Source organism: Rattus norvegicus, chromosome 8, assembly GCF_036323735.1.
Source record: "Rattus norvegicus strain BN/NHsdMcwi chromosome 8, GRCr8, whole genome shotgun sequence".
NCBI lineage: Eukaryota > Metazoa > Chordata > Mammalia > Rodentia > Muridae > Rattus > Rattus norvegicus.
In genome coordinates this window covers 57,397,234-57,409,721 of record NC_086026.1, presented here as the reverse complement: position 1 = coordinate 57,409,721, position 12,488 = coordinate 57,397,234, and the positions used below count along the sequence as shown (strand labels likewise).

At 44.1% G+C, this 12,488-nt stretch overlaps 1 protein-coding gene across 3 annotated transcripts in view; it reads right to left on the bottom strand.

Annotated features, from left to right (window-relative positions):
- Nxpe4 (neurexophilin and PC-esterase domain family member 4) overlaps positions 1 to 10,523 on the bottom strand; it is a 241,431-nt gene extending 230,908 nt beyond the window's left edge. For 2 of the 3 annotated variants that reach the window (XM_063265980.1, XM_063265984.1), the window contains exon 1: positions 10,254 to 10,497. The gene's annotated coding sequence lies outside the window, so the exon portion shown is untranslated. Of the gene's footprint in view, positions 1 to 10,253 lie in introns of all 3 variants that reach the window. The other variant, XM_039081953.2, reaches the window with a different exon arrangement.
- Positions 10,524 to 12,488: the final 1,965 nt, after the last annotated feature.

Below are 12,488 nucleotides of genomic sequence, written 5' to 3'. Positions count from 1 at the left end.
CCTTGAGAGGGTTATGGGAGCATGGGCAGGCACTGACAGACTACTTCCTTTAAGGATTGCACCCAAAACAGCTGTCATTCTAAAGACCTTTCCAAGAGCCCTGGCTAGCAGGTGAGAGCTACGATGGCCCACCCCTGTACATTCCATAAGGAGACAGGGAGGTTTGGAACCAGCGATGATCCACCCAGGAGCCCAAGGAACTAAGCACCCAGACCTCTGTTTGTACTATCCCTGACACACCACACCTCTCTCCTGAGCACACCTCCATTAGCAAGTGAGAACGATTAGGCCTGGAAGGAGGTGATTTCTGCAAAGACTAAAGATTAAAACTTCAATGGGCTGAAGGGTTGGAATGTTGCAGTTTCTGAGCTGAATTATAATTACTCTTGGGCAATCTTTAGTTTACTAAATAGCCATCCCTTGCCCCCATCTACCATCCTGCCAGACAGATAAAGACTTCTGGAATGTGATTTCCCACCAAACAAAGATCTAAGAGTGTTGAGACCAGCACCTAAGGCCTATAGCAGAACTCTACCTGATGTCATCACAGATGTGTTTGAAAAGGGTCTTGATATCTGGCTCTTTGTTCTGTTGATATAAAAAGTTCAATGCTACCTCCCTGGAACGTGTACTCGGAAGATCTAAGTCTGGGTCCCTGGACCACCAATACTCATATTTGGTTCTAGAAGAAGCTATTTTTTTTAAAAATTTCTTTGAGGTGAGAGCTGTTTTGTCAACACTTGCAACCCCAAAACGAGGCACCTATTACAAAATCTGAAGGGTCTGAAACCTTCGGGTCCAGTGGGAATGCTGAGAACAGAAAACTGTTTTAACCTAAACTAAATGGGGTTCAGATGGGCCAGACCCCTCATTGGGATACTTGGCTTTAGGCCTTTTCTTGTGTCTTCTCTTGCCAAGGGCTTTGATGAGTATTCCTTATGTAGGGCAAGGGTGGTCAGTTTTTTGTTTTTTGTTTTTTTTCTATAAAGGCTAGCAGTAAAATATTTAGGCTTTCCGGGCTATTTGATTTCTGTTAGAATTGTCCATCTCTGTCATTAAAGCATAAAAGAAATCATATTTCAAGTAAGCATGGCTGGTCTAATAAAAACTTTTATTTATAAAAGGAGATGGGAGACTGGCTTTGGCTTGTGACCCTTGATCCCAGGCAATCTGTTTCTTAGCCTTGTTCCGTTCCTATGGCCGCACTCTGACTCCCAGAACACAATCCTCTTCGATTGCTTTGCTCCTTCCCAGTCCATCTACATTCTACACATCTATTTTAAGTTTTTGGATTTTCCCCATGAAAATTTCATAGACTGTTCCAACCTAGACAACTCCAGAGAGTGTCTTCTGCAGCTCTACGGCATTTACAGCAGGTACTGCAGGATTAGAGTCCAACTGTTTCTAAGCAGGAGATTCTTAAGTGAAGAGAGCAAGTCTTGTGTGGACATATATTTCCCATTCTTCTCATAGTAGGACTTGACACACAGTATGCCCAGTAAATACTTGCTAATTGATTAATTGACCAATAGCTGCAGCTGTATCTGTTGGGTCCTTATTCTTGTGATAGGCTGATTAATGGCCTTTCTACGGGATGTAGCATGGAGACACCTTGGGGGTAGATGCATTTCCACTTAAGAAGTTGCTTGACAGTGTGGTTGAGAATAAATTCCTCATATCCAATAGAGATACTGCCAGTGTGGTTAAGTGAAGGTTCTCAAGGTGAGAAGAGCCCAGACTTGGGGTTTTGTCACTCAGAAATCCCAGGTATCCTCCCAGAAGTGAAGCAGCAGAAGCCAGGGTGATATAGAAGACAGAATCAGAGACAAAGAGTTTTGAAAATTCTCAGCTACTGGCTTTGAGGATGGAAGAGAGGTACAGCTAGGAAGCCTGCCAATGCAAACTGGAAACGAATTCTCTCTTTGAGCTTATCTAAGAACCAGACCTACCCGACTCCTTAGTGGATGCTCAGAGTCATTTCAGAGTTCCTGCCCTGGAACCTGAAGGGAATGATAAACTTACTGTGCTTTAAACCATTGCATTGTGGGGACGTGCTACAGAAAGAATAGAAAACTAATACCTCCTGCAGAAGGAAAACCACGTAGCCATGATTAAAAACACCAGGACACATTAGTGTGTCTGAGTTTGACACACTTTTCTAGCGCTGTGAACACATACCTAATGCTTTATGGGTTTTATTGCTCTGAAGAGACACCATGACCACAACAACTCTTATAAAGGAAAATATTTAATTGGGGCTGGCTTGCAATTTTAAAGGTTAGGTCCATTATCATCATAGTGGGAAGCACGGCAGATGTGGGATTGGAGGAGCCAAGAGTTCTACATCTTGATCTGAAGGCAGCAGAAGGGGACTGGATTCCACACAGGGCAGAGCTTGAACATAGGAGACCTCAAAGCCCGCCCCTACAGTGACACACTTCCTCTAACAAGGCCACTCCCAATTAGTGCCACTTCCTACAGGCAAAATGTTCAAACACATGAGTCTGTGGGAGTCAAACCACCACACCTAAGCAAAGCAAGTTAACGATGGAAAGATGTCCCAGTGGGTAAAGATGCTTGTGACACAGGCCTGCCAACTGTCATCAATCCCAGAAGCCACATGATGCAAAGGGAGAACCAGTTCTCCCCAGCTGTCCTCGGACTATTATATACACATGCACACAATATGAAAATGGAAAGACTTTTTAAAAGAAAGAGAAAACAATGGCAGGAAGGAGCATTCTGACACACTCAGAAGGTGGAGCCCACCATTCAGTGTGTGTGTGTGTCTGTGTGTGCGTGTGCGTGCGTGTGTGTTGGAACTAAACAGATCGCATTATAGCGCATGTGCCAGACTCCCTCCTTTCCCTGTTTCCATTCTATCCTTCCTCCCCATCTATGACAATGCTACGCTACATCTTGGAGAGAATTTATCCTATACTCAAGAGGGGACCCAAAGTAAGTTATTTGGAAAGACCATGGAAAGTCTTTGTAGAAACAAACTTCCCAGCGACATTCTGTATGCAAGGTACTCTTTAAGGTCTAGACAGAGAAGCATTGGTTCTGGAGACCTGGGTTTAAGGTCTGACTCAGAGCCTGCTGTCTGACTTTGAATGAGTCACCTAACTAACCTCTTTGATAATAGAGCCAAATGACTGCAAAGGTTATGGAAGATCTGTCCAGTCTTATTTAATTGGCCCCAAAGAGGGATATTTAGCCTCTCTGCTTATCTGGACTTAGTAAAACTTGTATTGAAAGCTGGTAATAAAGCTATCCAGTGACAAACTTGAGAGGTAACTCTATCATCCAGATTTCGAGGGGATCTGAGATACCAGCAAGGCCTCCTTGTGCAAAGGAGAAGCAGCAATGACTTCTCTAGGCAAAGATACTACCAGGTACAGGGCCCAACAGCAGGCATGTATTTTAAGACTGTGTTAGAGTGTGTGTGTGTGTGTGTGTGTGTGTGTGTGTGTGTGTGTGTGTGTGTGTATGTGTGTGTGTGTGTGTGTGTGTGTGTGTGTGTGCATTATATGCCTAGATTAATCATGAAAATCCTGGTGCCATACCCAGAAAAGCAAACAAAAATCTCTTTTTTGAACCTGCCACAGCCTCAAACTGCCCACTGGGCTGTTGCTTCTCAGCCACTGTAAATGCCATCACTGTCACCCTTACCTCTCATCACTACCCAGTCACCTTGAACATCTTCTTCCCGACTCTGTTATAAAATAATTAACTTGAATTACTCTCTACCACACTATCCTTCACTGACAGCTTCAAGGGGTCCCCCTCCTCTGTGACTTCCCCTTGCTATCACCTCCCTCTCCTCACTACCATCTCCTTCTCCAGCTTGTACAACAGCACCCGGTTTGCAGAATTTTCTGCATCTGTGATTCCACTTTCTTGGCCTTTGACTTTCCTTTCCCCTCCCTCAAGCATGGTCCCTGGGTCCTACACTTGGTCCTCTGCTCTCTTACCACCACCTAAGCTCCCCAGTTCCAGTTCCCTTTCAGGTCACTGCTCCAAATTCTATTTCCAATGTTCCAAGTGCATTGAAGACATTGCCCCACGGACATTCAAATGGCGTACTGAAATAAGTCTAAATCTGAACTCATGCTGACTTGTATAAAAATAAAATAAAAAATGTGATGGTTAAGAAAACAGCTTTTCACGCTTTTATAGGCTCTAGTTCCAGACTCTACTCCGGTCTGACTTAGCTGTGTGGTCCTCGGACATGCATTTTTTGGGTCTCTATCTCCTCATCAAGCGTAGAAGAAAATAAAATCGCCTGCTTTGCAGAGGTCTGTGAAAGGGGTTTAAGAGTAAATGTACTGAAGTCACATTGTCACTGCCCGAGGCATAGTCGTGGTTCAGTACATGTTAGTTGTTCTTACACCTAATAAATTTTCCTGAAAAAGGTTCGTTTTCCTCTCTATCAACTTTGGTTTGTCATCTTGACTCCACCCTACGTCCACTTGTTAACTACGGTCATCCCTCAGTTACATGGGGCATTAGGTTTAGAACCCTATGGATGTGAGAATTCAAAGATGCCTAGTCCACTTACGATGATAGGGTATTTGCATAATCAATAGATGACCTGTAATACCTAAGACAATATCAATGGTGGCCAAACAGTTGTTATATTGGATCGCCTAGGGAATAGCTACAAGAGTCCGAGTCCAGCCCTTACTCAACACTGATACAATTATACTAGGTCCACGGTGGGCTAAGCCTCTGAGTGGGGAACAGAGGATGTGGAGGGTCAAGTGCATTGCATGCCTTGATGCTGTTTGCAGCTTTCTACTAATTCAACCTTCTTATTAGGGCCAACTGTGGCCTGCTGCCGGCTGTCTCCACTCTTCTGTCTCCCCTCCCATCTCTCTGCACACCTGAGAGTTTTATCTTCCAGAAGCGTAGATCCCATACATTGTTTTTTCTGCCTCCAAACCCCCAGTGCCTTCTAGAACATTACGAATAATTGGCATCTGAGGCCAAGACCTTGGATGAACTTTCCTCTCTAGCACTGTTTTCTTCCCTTGCCCACAGGTACTGCACACTACACTGAGGAAAAAAAAAAAAACAAAACAAAACAGTGCTACAAGCAGGCATCTTGTTCCTCTGATGTGTCCCCTCTCCTGTGTCACCTGCACTAATCTGGAAGCCAAACAACAGCAGCAGCACTGAATGACCTTAAACATTTTTGAGTTCTATCTTCTTTGAAAATCTAATGACAATTTGAATTTCTCCAACAAAAATGTAAATGACCAACATGCTCAGGTATGTTCCCCACACCCATGGATAACCTTTTGTCTACCTTGGGATTACTTCTTATTTTCATCATTACATTCCCAAAGGAATATAAATATCTTTTAGGAAGCCCATTACTCCCTATAGTTCTGTTACTCTTATTGCTGGCTTTCCTTGGTTTCCGGAGACATGTTTTGGTTGATATTACTGTGGACTGGGTTTCTAAAAAAGGTTCAAAGAGTATCAATATTGAAAGAACAAGATTGCTGGACAATAAAATGAGACTCTTGGCTGACACTCTGGAGCACCTAAGTCAGAATCTCTGAAGTTGGCAGGGGAGATCCTGAGGCCAAGTTCCATGTGTTGACTCCACCGAAGAAGCTGTGGTGATGTCACTCCGCGATGGAACCAGTACCTCAGAGACAAATGTGCAGAGATAGTTTGGTGTCCCACTACCCCTTCTGGTCACTGGCAATAGGAGACCTTTCTCTTGCCATCCTGCATTAATCTGGCTGGGCTATTTCTCGACCAGCACGTTCAGAAGTAGGGTGGAGACTGGACTGTGCTCAGGGGTCGACATCACTGTGCTGCCTCTCCTGCAGCTGGCTCCTTGTTTCACACCCTCAACCTGCTATGGTGAAGAGGATTCTGCTTTATCTTCCCTTGGTACATCTTACCACGTTTACAGAGGATTCCAGCTTGCCTGACTTATGATAGTAATTTGGGTAAATGCCTTATCACCACTTTCTGATTGTGAGGCTCTTCAGGGTAGACTAAACCAATTTCCAGGTTTGGCATAGCCACTGCATTGCTCTATTTCACCCAGACAGATGAGCTCTCTTCCCTCTCCCTCCCTGTTTTAAATAGGTGAGAGAACATTACAGCGTCTCTTTTCCTTCTCTACCACTTGCCTCTGTTGCAATTCTCACTTTTTCCATAAGTCTCTTCCCAAGAAGTTCTAAGGTGCACCGAACACCCCACTTTTAGAATGTTCAGGGGTCTTACAGCCTATTTAAAAACAAAATAAAACAAAACAAAAATCTTAAAACTTTTGACCTAAAATTGCATGGCACAATAGTCTTTATGGTTTGGATTTTTCTGCACAAAGATTCATGTGTGTCGGTCAAGGCTGGGTTCCCCATGTGATGAGATTGAGATGGTGGGAACTTTAAGAGGCAGAGCTCAGAGTGGGGTAGGAGTTTCCTTCCTGTTGCTGTGAAAGCTTGTGGCAGAAACCACTCAGGGGAGAACAGGATGAACTTGTTGGATACTTTTACATCACTGTCCACCATCGAGAGAAGTCATGGCAGGGACCAGAGCAGAAATCATGGAGGAGTCTGCTTGCTGGCTTGCTTCCAATCTATGCTGGGCTAGGTTCCCTATACAGTGCAGGCTGGCGCTACCCACGGTGGGCTGGGCTCTCCTGCATCAATTACTAATCAAGAAAATCTCACACAGACATGTCCATCATGTCTGGGCAATCCCTTAATTGAGACCTTTTCCTCAGGTGATTCTAGGCTGTGCCAAGTAGGGCATGAGGTAAGGGCCGCATGACCCACCTATTGATGGGATCAAGGCTAATCTCCAGAGTGGATTTGATCTCACAGCATCACAGTGTTTAGATTTTCCAGCCACAAAGACTTTAGATATATGGCTCAATGTCAGATATTTGGTTTCAGAAACACATAATAGACTGAGACAGTAGTTAAGTCTGTAGGTTCTGTATCGAGGCAAACAGGTTTTGAAAATTCCATTCTAGCCTTTTTTAAAAAAAAATTATTTTATGTGAGTACACTATCACTGTCTTCAGACACACCAGAAGAGGGCATCAGATCCCATTACAGATGGTTGTGAGTCACCATGTGATGGCTGGGAATTGAACTCAGGACCTCTGGAAGAGCAGTCAGTGCTCTTAACCGCTGAACCATCTTGGTAGTTAAGTCTGTAGGTTCTGTATCCAGGCAAAGAAGTTTTGAAAATTCCATTGTAGCTTAAAATAACGCCATGGTTTGCACTTAGCTCCGGGACCTGGTTCAACATCCATAAAACAGAAGTAATATCACATATATACATCTCGTGGTGCATTTACAAGACTTCAACGAGATAATGCATATAAAGCCCTCAGCACAATGCTCAGGATATAGTAAGCACTCAATAAATGTTAGTTTTATAGAACCGCCTCGTATAAGTCAGATTAGACTAAGTGATGCTATGGGAAGAAGTAACCTCAGACACTGCTCTTGACAGAAGCACCGGGCTATTTCCCGCTCACGCTCAAAGTCTCAAGGAATCAATTCTATATTGCTCAGCTCCAGGAACCAGGCTGACAAAGGAGTCATAACAGGAAAGGACAGTGAGCCTGGCAAAGCAAGAATTGGCTCTCAGAGCTTCTGTTGCGAAGTGACGCGCACGCCTTCCGCTTACACTCCACTGGCCAGTCACATACGCCACTGGGACGGAGAAGGAGCAATTCTACCCTCAGAGTGGGGAGGGGAAGAAGCAGCTGAAAGTGCTTTAGTTATGTTTGGTTTCTTGTCTCAGTCATATGATTGGCATGTCTTGGTGGCCCTCCGAACCCAGCACGTAGTAGAACGTGAACGTATATCGTGCGGATAGATGGTAGGTTTCCATCATGTTTCTACATTTTGAATTGAGTTGAGCGGTTGAAGGAGAGCTCTTCACTGATACATGACAAGTGTCTGAGAATGTCAACTGTTGAACTGACAGCAGATTATCACAGACCCCTGCTCCTTAAAACAAACGAAGCCCATCCACCCGTGACGTCTACCTCACCCGAGCATCTTCCAAGTTCACTTGCAATGGCTTTTCTGGGTTTTCCACTCGGCTACACCTGGAATTAACTAAAACCCAAGCGACTGGACGCACCTGTGAGGGGCTTTTCTTAATTAAGTGATTTGAAGAGGGACGATCCACTTCTAATCTGCATCTTCTGAGGTGGGAAGGGCCAGCTTTACTCTGGACCACACCTTCTGCCGGCAGCCCACATAAAGGACATGGAAAAAGGAACCTTTTTCTCTCTTTGCCTGCTTTGGCGTTCACCAGCAAGTCCATTCCTTCACTGGCAATAGAGCCTACTTCTTTGAGACTCAGGTGTATATGAAAGACAAACTGACACTTTCAGCCTTGCAAACAGAACATCTACTGGATTTTTAAATTTCTGTTGGTAGACACTCATTGTTGGACAGGCTGGACCACAGACTGTAAGCCACTCTAATAAATCGCCTTTTTATACGTATAGATTCATTCTATCTGTTCTGTTCCTGTAGAGAAACCTGATGGATACACCACTTTTGCCTCAAGATTTCCTATTAAACAGGTCAGCAAGACAGTTCAGCAGGTGACTCAGTGGGTAAAGGGCACCTCTGCCCATACTGACTGAGTTTTGATCCCTGGGACCCACGTGACTGAAGAAGAGAACCAACTCTTGCAAGTTGTGTCCTCTGACTTCCACACAGATATGTGTGAACCCTTCCCATGTGTACACCTATGCAAGCAAAATAAATTAAATAAAATGTAATAGATGTTAATGTTAAAAGTGATTTCCTATTAATTTTTTATTGGCTTTCTGAAGAATTTGTGATTTTATCTATAGATCTACAACTCTAAGGCCCATGTGTTTTGTTTTGTTTTGTTTTGTTTTCCTCCTGGGTCCCTGAGAGCAATTAGGACATCAACCTTGTGTTGTGTGGGAAATAAGCACACAGCCTGCACATCTGGGCACTGAGTAGTTCTAGTTTGCAGAAGGTTCTTCTTTAAATAAATGCACGTTGAAAGAGAGATATCTATAGTCTGAACGTTTAATCTTTAAAGAAAATAAAACTTTATCCCTCAGGAAACTTGGGTCTGTCTCTACAATTATTCATTATTATTGACTGCCTAGACCTGGTTTTATCCCTAACTTTGAGTGTATTTCTTTCAAGCCACTCTCCATTTTGAAACCTGCAGTTGAAATTCCATCCTGGGGCCGTCTTCCCAGTCCCACTCCCGTAGCTTCATCAGAAGCTCGAATCCCTGGAGTCCTTCTTCTGCCAACAGCAGATTACACCTCTATTGGGAATATCCTTCACTCCTCTAGAGCTTTCTTCCTCTGTCAGCAATGATCAGATGTCTCACGTGACCCAGCCACCAAGTCCTCCCTGCTCAGCACTAGAAAAGAATTTCCAGTGGGGCAGTTTACTGCTTTTTAAGTTTCCTACTCACAGCTTACCTTTCTTTAGGGCAGAATCCTAAATGGGGATGGATGTGATGAAGACACTTAGAGCCTCTGGTCTGGTGGGGTAGCCAGGAAACTAACTGATCAAAGAGTTCCATAAAACGGAAGGATGTCAGCCCATTTACTCACTCTCCCCTCCCTTTCTTCCTCCATTTGTTATCAGTGTTTCCACTGAATTATATGCCCATCAACGTTTGAAATGAGTCCCTTTAGCCACCAGCTCCCTCACAACCTGCGTTAGATTTACACTGTGTACTTTTAACAGCTCGCTACATGCCTCTTTCCAATGCAAACCAGTAGCAGGATATAGACGGCGGTGTGCATGTACTTATAACTATCGTACTGTCGATTACACGTCAGGAGAGCTAGAGTAAAGAGTCCTCTGCTTTGCTCACAGCCTCCACACCTCTGGAGTTCATCACATTTCATAACACATTAAAAGTGTCAAGGAGAAGTAAGAGATGAAAGTTGGGGGTGGGGAGGGTGGTATCAAATAGGCATCAAATCCAGCAAACTTCCATTTCCGTACCCACTGGTTCTACGAACTTAGATGATGTATGTGATTATCTCTGCCTTAGTTTTCTCACCTATAAAAGGGCTACATCAGGGTTTCACTGGAGGTAACACGAACACTCCTTAGGGTTCTTTAAGCAGGCACATAGTGAATACAGGGGACCGGGTACTTATATAACTGTTGAAAGACGCATGGCGCCTCAGCCAATAGTAAAACGTTCCAAACGCTATCCGTGTACCGACCAACTAAGAGGACACTTACATCTGCCAGTCAGAAAGCTGGGGAAACAGGAGGCCACTGTCCAAACTTCTGAGCGCAGGATCACATCACCACGGGAATAATCCAAGAACACGGGGAACGGAGAGTCTTGGAATCTGTCATTATCACCGCTGACTCCAGAGTCAAACTGTTAGACCATCTGGGTATGCGTTAGAACACGTAAAGCTCACTTAAAACTCATCACCCTACTTAGCTCAGTGAGGAGTTCCGGTTCTGACTTCCAAATGGATGAATCAAAATCACACGAGGACTATACCTGCAAGGCATTCTGGGAAGTGTAGTTTTTAACCAGCCACTGCAGGAGGGATGTAATCCTGGAGGGGGTGCAATCGCCATTGACCACAAGCAGCCACAATGTGCCGCATAGAAGCTAACTGAGATTAGTTATGAAAAGTGCTTTACACAGTGCCTAGCACACACGGAGCATCTCACAGATTTTATCTCGTGTTATCATTTTACCTGAGAAAACCAAGCTTGTTAGCTCTGATGACAAATTTTAACACCTATTTCCTGAGGGCTCTGGGCATAAAATAACTAATTTAATCTAACAGCCTCATATGACAGGACTCTTATTTTTGGTACAGGGTGTAGGCTGAGTCCACGTACTCCTCTTGGTGATCCACATTTCTGGATTTCTTCAGATGACTGGAAAGTTTTAGGCAATGATCCACTTTCAGTCTTCTCATTAATGCTGTTCACTCTTGTTGGGGTATCAGGGTAGCCTAGCCTTGGTGGATACACACACAGGGAATTTAGACAGTTGTTTGAAGCTATTCTACAATTACAGGCTAAAGCATACCACTTACAGGTGTTTCATGGATGGGTCTGAGGCAGGGGAATGTGTGTGTGTGTGTGTGTGTGTGTGTGTGTGTGTGTGTGTGTGTGTCACTAGCTCATTTGAACACCCACATACCCCCCTCTTTTCAAAACACCCAACTTCTTTCTCATACCAAGTCTGAGTCTCTCTTTTCTCTTCTTCAGGCAAATCCTCTACATTACCAGCTCCTATGCTGGGCCCTACATGACAAGGGCAGTAAAGCTCTCAAGGAATTTTCTGCTTGTATGAGAAGATGAATGCGACACGTTTGAACACAAAACAGAGGGAACAGCACTGCTGTGATTGGTAGTCATGGAGTATGCCTTGTAATACAAGAAATATAAGCTGGGAGGTGAAAGAAGAATGACTGATGGGAGTTTCCCAAGTCAAGAGAACTTAGGGAATTAGTGCGTTCCATCAAGAAAAAAAAAAAGGCATGTACTAAAAGATTAGCGGTTACAAAGATAGATAGGCAAGTCGGAATCAATCTCTGTTTTCCTGATTATTGGAAACACACTGACATCCAATTTGACCTCCAGAAGGTTGGTGTCTGCCCCCGAATGGGATACTTTTACTGTCAAGCTGAGAACAGATTAAGATACTCTAGAACAACGAGGTGTTCTCCTTGGGGTTTGGATCTTAAATAGATGAAAAGAACCCGAAATGATGTGACATTAGGTTTTCAGCTGCCCGTGGTCGGTGACTCTTAGGTGTCTGTCCTTTGCGAAAGCGTCTCTGAAGGTTTGGCTCAATTTGAGGTGATAGCCCATGTTTCCCAACAGCATCGCTTTAACCTCTGTGGCTCACAACTCAGAAACTGTGTGGAGTAGAAAAGAGAGTCCATGAGCCCAACTAGAAATTTTCAGACATAGCTTCATGGGTGAGAGTAAAGGAATTTAAGTCAATTTTGGCTTCCCTTTTCTCCCCAGGATAGAATGCTATACAGATTGTTTATGTATTTCCACCCTCTGGGGGGGGATGGGCAGCAGATACATCACCACAGATATTTCACAGGATGTGATTACACGTGATCTTTACTGTATTCATTGTGCCTTCTGATGCGTTCCAGAATTTCTATAATAAACCGTAATGGGAAAAATACTAATAAAAACAATAAAATACATGACTGTTCCACCTCATAGGACTGCTGTGAGAACCAAATTAAATAACGTGTGTGAAAACCCCTGGGAAATGGAAGTCGTAAATGTGAATACATCAGTCTATGTGCAGAGATGGTACTGTTTTCAGAGTCCAACCTTGGTAAGCAAGCCTGTATACAGGCACAGCCTTGTCCCTAGACAGGCGCGCCTAGGGTGCTCTGTCTACTCACTTCAGTCTATGGACCTCTATGTAGGCATCTCCCCACAGTATCGCTGCTTCCAGGGGAGCCGCCAAAGCGC